This window comes from Tupaia chinensis, unplaced genomic scaffold (assembly GCF_000334495.1).
Source record: "Tupaia chinensis unplaced genomic scaffold, TupChi_1.0 Scaffold000097_1, whole genome shotgun sequence".
Classification (NCBI taxonomy): Eukaryota; Metazoa; Chordata; class Mammalia; order Scandentia; family Tupaiidae; genus Tupaia; species Tupaia belangeri.
The window spans coordinates 23,021-32,219 of record NW_006159559.1 but is presented as its reverse complement, the minus strand read 5'-3'; positions in this window follow the sequence as shown (position 1 = coordinate 32,219).

Here is a 9,199-nt window from a genome sequence, read left to right as displayed (position 1 = left end):
TAGGTGCTACTTTATAGGATGAGTAAAGTTAGACTTGTGCTCATGGAAATGTGTGTGTCACCTGTGTTTGCTATGAGGGTATTTGGATTGATTAGGGTCTTTGGTGATTCAATAAAATGTGGGGGGAAAACGGTATAGAAAGCAAACACAGATACCAGAGACAGTGTGGGAGGAGAGCAGGAGGTGGCAGAGGGTAAGAGATAGGGAGCCAAGGATGGGGGGAAAATAGCAAAACATACAGAAAACAAGAAATGTAAGATCATTTGCTGACAACAACATGTTTGTTGATGTGCTTGATTGAGACAATATACAGTATACTCTGGATGGAAAATCTCATTTTGTATGCTGTAATGATGTACAGTGAATGAATGCAAATAAATAAATTGAAAAAAAAGAAATCATTAAGGAAAATATTTATATGTATATTAGTATTAAAGTATTTACTATGTATACACCCAAAAATTCCATAAGCAAATTAAAAGAGACACATCAAGCTGGGAATTAATACTTACAATATTGCAGGCAAATATATAGTAGCCCCTTGAATGTGCAAAAAATGCATACAGTTAAATATAAAAATACATATCCCAACAGAAAATGGGTAAGAACTTCAATAAACTTTTTATATTAGGTGAATGTAAATGGCAAATACAAAAAAATATTTAAGAATACTGGTTGTCTGTGGGAGAAAGATGAGTTAAACTTCTGATCTCCATGAGGCTGGCAGCTGGTATGATGGTTAAGAGCACTGGATTCCCACATGGCCAATCATGGTTTGAGTCCTGGACCTGGAAGCTGGCAACTCGTGCTTTCTCTCTCTCTTTCTCTCTCTATCCCTCCCTCCCTCCCTCCCCTTCTCCATAACTTTCTGGTCAAATTAAATAAATAAACAAAGTTAAATAAAATATTTCTAAAAAAAAAACAAAGCCTCTGATCTCCTTTATAGTTTTCCTCATCACTCATCCGACAAGGATATAGTAAATTCTAAAAACTTTCCTGCATTCTCAAAGAACAGGAGCACTTTAAATTCCAATAGTACTACAACTGCAAGGGTTAATTTTTCAGAGAATTACGATATTCAACACATAAGGACATCATGCCTTTTCTACTTTCTTTCTGATTCGCAAGAGTGTAAGGCAATATTCATGACTAAGATAACCAGTTCCCCTCACCCAGTCCTCCTGTGTGTGTTTGCATGTATGTGTGATATGCATCTCTTTTAATTTGGACACACTCAGGAGTTTGGCAAAAATATATATATCCCCTGATAGGATACAAAAAATATAACTACTACTTACATAAATAAATATATATATATATGACATATATTTATAATATATATGTGTGTGTGTATATATATACACATGTATATATGTGTGTGTGTGTGTGTGTGTATATATATATATATATATATATATATATAAAAGCAATAGTGTGATATTTTGGTAAGGCAGAAGGATTTACAGATGATCTGATAGAGAAAAAATATATGTTGATAGAATGGCTGATTGATTTGCTTATATCCAAAAGCCTTAAAAGGTACATACTAAAGTGTCAATACTGCCAAGTTTCCATGTCATGACGTAATTTCTTCATCACTGTAGTTTTGTCTTATACATGATCTTCTATATCTCGTTTCCATGCTAAAATAATTTTATTAAAATGGTTATTTCTTTGTATCCAGTGTACTAAGTTAATCGCACCTGCTTTTCTTTAAAAACTCCAATATATTTTGGATATTTGGAACTTTATAATAACTACTGTTTATTAAACTTTTACTATGTTCCAACAATTGAACCACCTGTCTTGAATAATGAATTAATTTATTCAGTACACTTACTCTCTAAGGTCAGAACTAATATTGTCTTCATTTTGCATAAATGGGTGAATGAAGGGTAAGAGAAGTTAAATAACTGGGTTGTAAGAATGGAGACAGAATTTGAACCAAGGTGTTTTTTATCCCATAGTGCATATGTCATTCATCCTCTCCAGTGGTAATTCTTCTCATTTTCTTTCATCAACCTATTACCCTAGAATGGCTTTCTCTCTTTATACTCTCCTCATCTGCTTGTGGTTATGTGATTGAAATGGTATATATGTGAGGTCTTCTAAAAATTTATGAAAATGTATATTATAGAAAAACTGCATGGATTTTAAAATTTTTTGCACCAAAATACACTCACGCTTTTTCATTTTTACATCAATTTGTTTTTATTTTCTTTCTTCCCTTCATGAGCAAGATAGAAAGACAGGCCCCCCGCACCCCAAACAGGGTTCTGACACCACTCTACTCCCTGCTTTAGCCAGCCCCAAACCATGGGCACATGCATGCCCAATAGACTCAGAAAGGTCTCTGGATATTTTCTTGATCTTTCTGGTGTTTTTATCTAGGTCAGAAGTTTTATCTTCTACATTAGAGATTCAGTCTTCAGCATGGTCTAATCGACTTTTAATACTTTCAAGAGAGTTTTTAATTTCCTGTATTACAGACTTTATCTCTAATAGTTCCACCTGATTCTCAGAGTGTCCATTTGTTCTTTCATGTCCTGGAAGGAATTTCTAATCTCCTGTAGTTCCTTGTCTCTTTTCTGTTCCAACTCATAGAATTTGGTAACCATGAATGTTCGAAATTTTTTGTCTGCATTTTGGTAACATCCTCCATATTTACAAGAGATGGAGAGGAGTTACCATTTTCCTTTGGTGGAGACATATTTCCTTGTTTATTCAGACCTGAGGCTCTTCTTCTACTTCTAGCCATTGAAAGATGTATTCACTTTGAGTACCACTCACGGGAAAGTTTCTCCGACTAGGAGTGAATTTTCCTTTAGCTGCAAATTAATGTTTGCCAAAGTCTCTCTTCTGTTGTTTTTACCAATATACAGTCGATCATCCCCAAAATAGACAAGTGGGATTACATCAGACTAAGAAGTTTCTGCATGGCAAAAGACACAGTAATTAGAGTGAATTGACAGCCCTCAGAGTGGGAAAATATATTTGTAAATTATGCATCAGAAAATGGACTGATAACCAGGATACACAAGGAACTAAAGAAGCTGTTTGGAAAAAAGATGATCAACCCTATTAAAAGATGGGAGAATGAGATGAAAAAAACATCTAAAGATGGCATACGAATAGCCAAAAGGCATATGAAAAGTGCCAAAAGGCATATGAAAATATGAAAAAATGTTCAACATCCATCATCGTAAGGGAAATGCAGATCAAAACAGCAATGAGATATCACCTAACCCTAGTCAAATGTCTAAGATTAAAAAAAAGAAAATGATAAGTGTTGGCGGGGGTGTAGTGAAAGGGGAACTCTTTTACACTACTGGTGGGAATGTAAATTGGTCCAGCCACTGTGGAGAACAATTTGGAGATTCCTCAAAAATCTACAAATAGATCTACCATATGATCCAGCAATCCCACTCCTCGGTATCTACCCAAAGGACAGAAGAATTCTTCATTGGAAAAGTGCTTGCACATCAATGTTTATTGCAACACTATTCACGATTGCTAAGATATGGAACCAACCCAAATGCCCCCGTATAAATGAATGGATTGAAAAACTGTGGCACATATACTCTATGGAATACTATTCAGCCATAAAAACCAACAAAACCCTGGCTTTTGAAAGAAAGTGGAAGAATATGGAAGACTTACTGCTGACTGAAGCAAGCCAGTCTATGAAAGAGAGACACTGTATGTCCTCAATATATACCGAGCATCTGCGCTCTACAGCCAAAACTGATTGACTAAAAGATATACAAACACAAAAGATGGGTATGAATGTCAGATGTGGTGTGTGTGGAGGAGAGGGGCCTAGGGAAGGACATTTGGAAGAGGGATTCAGAGGCAGAACATTGATAGGACAGGGAGGTGTGGTGTAATCTGTTGAAGATATTTTGATCAACTGGGCTGGGGAGAAATGTTCACATATTGAAATGTTCACTTCATAAGCTAAACAATGTCATTGAATGTATATAAAAAATTAATTAATTAATTTAAAAAAAGAAAAGAAAAGAAAATGAAGGTCTCTGGATATGATCCTGGAACCTTTCTCTGTGGGTGAGACTTGCAGTGTCTTGTTTTACCAGTGCATCACAATCTAGCCCCAACCACAAACTTATTGAAGCCCCCTCATAAAATGGGGTCATACAAAAAGAAAGCAATTTGTAGAATGAGCATTATTTATAAAATGCCCACCACTATACAGATGTCACTAATCCGTATTCTTTTCTGAGTTATATCATCATATAGAAAGAAGTCTTGGATTTCAAATGTAAAAAAGCTGTTTGTTAATCGTCTATTTTGCTATTACACAGACACTGTGCTAGATCTGGGCACCTAGTCTGGGTGAGATCAGTCATCTTTTAACTCAGAGAGCTCACAGTTGGGTGGGTGTCTATTTTTAGCCCATCATGTTTTATGTATGTTTCCATAGCACTTTTATTACCATCTGCATTACAATACTTAATTTATTATCATTGACCTTAATTCATCTTTGAACTTCTAGAGGATAAGAACAATGTCTTGGGAGCCAGCAGCTGGCATAGTGGTTATGGTGCTGAACTTTCACATGGGTGACAGCAGTTCAAATCTCACACATGCCAAACATGTGTGTGTGTGCATGTCCCAAATCCCCAAATGAAAATGGAGGAGAAGGGATTGTACCATGGCCATCTCCTGTGGAGGGTGAGTTCTCACTTTCCCTCTATCTTTCAGTTTATCTCTGGAGAGAGCACTACTCCCTTGGGGGAGGAGGACTTCTAAAAGGGACCAGCAGATGGAGTAATGGTTACATCGCTGGACTCCCATATGGTTAACCGTGGTTTGAGTCCTGGACCTGGTAGCTTAAAAGTCATTCCAGACATATATGCATGCATGCCTGAAGTCCTAAGAGGAGAATGGAGGAGAAAAGAGTGCATCACCCCCAGAAGGCCATCACCCATGGGAGGTGATTTTTTGCTTTCTATCCCTCTGTCTCTGTCTCTCCAGCAAGTACATGTGCCCTATAGCAAAAAATCTCTCTAAAAAAGAAAGCAAAAAAAAAAAATTAAAAACTAAAAAAAAGGAATAATGTCCATCTTTTTTTGCCTTCAAAGCCTAATATAAATGCTTACTACAAGAATATATTTAATACATAAATATTAATATTTTCACACTATTCAGCCAAAGTATCTAATATGATGAAAGGTCATATCATAAGCATGAATGCTTTTAATATAACTAGATCTCTTACATTCCCACTTAGAGCAGAAACTATGTAACTCTTAACAGTAAAATTAATACAACTTCAAGCTCTCATTCTGCCAATCTGAGAAAGCCCCTCTTGAATTCCTGAGGTGTGACCACCAAGAAAAAATGTCTCCTTATATCATTTTATTCTAATTGTCTTCAAAAAAAGCCACTGCAGGGCTGCCTGAGGCTGTGGATTCTCAGTCAATGCACGGCAGGTTTCTGAGAGATTCTCCAAATACAGCTGCTACCACCATCCAAGCACAGCAGAGCCAGTGGCCAGAGCTGACCGTGCCAAGCTATTGCCATAACTAATAAGTTATCTAAGCATCTCACAGGAAGTGAGCAGTAGAATCCCCTGTCTTGCTCATCTGATACTGTTTCTTTCCAGTTTTGCAATAATTCCACCTTAGTTCAGTAGAGGAAAAGTACAGACAGTCATTCTGAAATGAAATGCAGCAATGAGCACCCCAGGCCACCATCAGCCTCAGATTCCAGAGTTCTCCTCTGTTAAGAACAGTGATCAACCAGTCATCCAACATGTGCTAGGATCGACAGCTGAGACAGTGTGAAGGACTTAGAAATGACTGCAGCTTAAAAGAGCTTTACTTTTATTTTTAATTGATAAAATTTTATCTCTTCCTCTTTTAAAAACATCTGATCCCTGTAGTCTAAACATGCACACAACTTTAGGATTTCTGGCAATGTGTCCCAAGTATTGTCAGAATATATTACTCTGTAATTTTCTATGAATAAAGGGATTTTATGGTCAGAAATTTCAAAAAAATTAATTCTTTAGATAAAGTTTACCAAAAATATTCACCCACAAAATGGACTATATTTGAGTAGTTGGGATAAAAATATTTAGACTAGTTTCTGTCACATGAAAGAAAATATCATTTAACTCTAAAACATTTATAAAATTTTTAAAGAATAATGTATATGTCCAATGCAATTTAAGCTTTCATGCTCTATAAAGTCACCCAGAAAAGCACAATATTTGTATTGATACAACTGTAATTATGAATTACCATTGAAATAAACCAATTAAAAGTTTTCTTAAAATTCTGTTATTTCTTTCACCTATCATAAGTTTACAAAGTATTCCAAAGATATGACTTTTACATTGTTTTTCCCGGTAAATATTAAATTACTGTAGAGTCTTGCACACAGCATGTAATGTCTCTATTTCTCTGTCTCCTTATAAAATAGGACTTGCTAAAGGTCTGCAAAGACCCTCCCATAGACCTAACAGTACAATTTACTCTTTACAAAATTGCAAATATAAATCTGTTCTGCCACAGAATGCATTTCTATTATACTAATTAGTTTATATGAAACTGAGAAATGATGTCAGTATAATGTGGACACAATCTGGTTCATGTGAGTTAAAAAAAAAAAAATCAGAAAAGGAGGACTAGAAAGGGAACCTTCAGTAGTACAGGGTAAAGCCTTTAGCCTACAGATGCTCAGGCAGCAGGAGCCCACGCAGCTCTGTTATAATAAAATGATGAATAAGTCCTGCACCAGGAAATCCCTTCCCAGGGAGGACTACCCAATCTTCATAGGGTTTTGCCTCATGATAGGCCACAGTGCCCCTGAGCCAGCCCTGAAATCAGCCTCACTGGTTTGCATCTCTGCTTCTATCCATCTGCCAGACCTATGTTAATTAAGACTCACCAAAATTTCCACAATATTTTCTTCTATTTTTTTTTAATATCCTTTGTGGCAGCCTTTAGTCATACTGAATTACCAGCCTGAGTTGTCTTCTGTGTCTCAAAGTACCTATTATTATTTTGACTAATGTTCTGATCATGAAGTTGCACTGGTGTGAGTGGTCTCCCCTTACCCTCACTCTAGTTTTCCCCATTAAGTCCTATTAGTTCTAGTGGAAATTTTGCAGAATATTAGATTTTTAGTTTTTATTTTTTTTCAAAAACACAGAACCTCTATACTGATAATTACAACTTCTCCTAAGCTACCCATAATTACAAGCATACGGTAAAATGTCCTATACATTTCTCACCTACTGGTACAAAAAATATTGAAGTCCCCGCCATGTCCCAGGCACTGTGTTCATCTCTTCTACTACTCCATTTGAAAATGCTTGAAAAGTTTGTATCTCCAGAAATGATGGAAATATTTTTGGTATCTTTACGTTAATACTTTCTATCCAAATATCCTTTATATACATCAAAATTCTTTCCTGAACATAGTACTCTTGTTTTAAAAACTCAATTCATTTTGCTATTTGGAGAACTGTAACCTAGATTTCCTCTCACTAGTGTTTTCAGCATCTTTCCTACCTCACTTTCATCAGATTCTCGGAGTGGAGATCAGCCTTGACAAGAAAATCTCTCAATTCCTACCTGGCAGCTCACTTCATAGCTTCTCACTCTTTTACTCCACCACCTAGGGCTTTATTTCACAGCTGCAGATTTCACTCAATAAACTAGACTACACAGGGCTTTTCAACTTCTTGGAGCTGCTTCATAACACAGCCCCTAAAATAAAGCAAAGCCATACACATATACACACAACACATATACACATTTCACATTATTCTCAGCGGGAAAAATGTCCCACCAGATGCAGTACTTTTAAAGCTAGTATTTCAAATAGCAGAGAAAATGGGATTGTTTTGCTGTTATCAATTTACTTTGTTTCCCATGATTAGTGTGTTATATGGAGACAGGGAGAATTTTAGAATCTAAATATATTGTTTTGCTTTAATAAGGACTGATTAAGACACAAACAAATAAAAACAATAAAAAAAATTAAAACCTTACCCTAGCTCACAGTGAGATGATAATGATGAACATGACTTTAGAGTATTATGAATGGAAACACAGCAAGATATGCATTAATATATATGATACTGCAAATACAAATAATAAAGTCAGCCCCCCTCCCCCAAACCTACACACACAAAATGGTGAGAATGAGGTAAATTTTCCTGATATGGAAAGCAAACTACTTTCTGTCAATCTCATTTCCCCCATTTCAGTGGAACTTAATGAAAGATGGGTTGATGTAATAGCTTGTGGCTCTGCTATTTCCATTGGTTCTCAGCTAATGGCAAACAGATTCCTCTGTTTAGGAGGACTGCTTTAGGTCTGTTACTTATGGCCTCCCATAAACAAGAGTATATTTAGGAAAAATACAAAGAATAATCCTACCTGTGGACTTTATATGAGTGCTTACAAATGGAAATACATCAGGACTTAACATACTGCAAGATGCTAAATGTCTGGAAACTTTAGGAATACAAACAGTTTGTTAGAAGAACCCCAAAACGACAGCCAGTAAAACATTTCCCTTTTTACATGTTTATTATGTGATATTTTTACATTTACAAATTTTTATAAAGTAATTACTATGTACTAATTATTCTTGGTCGTCGGATACAACAGTGAATAAACAATAATTCTTTGATCTTTGTTCTTTGTAGGAATGAGAAAATGAAGTATCCAGACAATAAAAAATTGAAGCGACAAAGTAATTTTATTTAGTATTTAAAAATATAAGGTAGTATCTGCCAGCAGATGGCTTGGTAGTTAGGACGCTGGGTCCCACATGGCTGACAGCTCAGTTCAGGCCCCAGACCCAGCAGCTTGAAAAAACGCATTGGACATATATGGATGCATGCCCGAATCTCAAGAGGAGGATAGAGGAACAAGGATTGTAGTGTGGTTACTCTCTCCCCACAGGGGGTGCTTTCCCACTTTTCCCTCTCTCTTCCTCTCTCCTGTAAGTGCATGTACCTACAACAAGTTAAAAAAAAAAATGTAGTCAGGGAGCCAAGGAAGATCTTTGTGGTGTGGTGAACTATGAACACAGTCTTGAATGGGGAGAAGGCTCAGGAGATCTAGAGACAGAATATTCCCAGTAGATGAAACATTTGGTATGTAGGTCTACAGAGGGCAACCAGCTCAATTGTTTTAAGAGACCAAAAAATAAAATA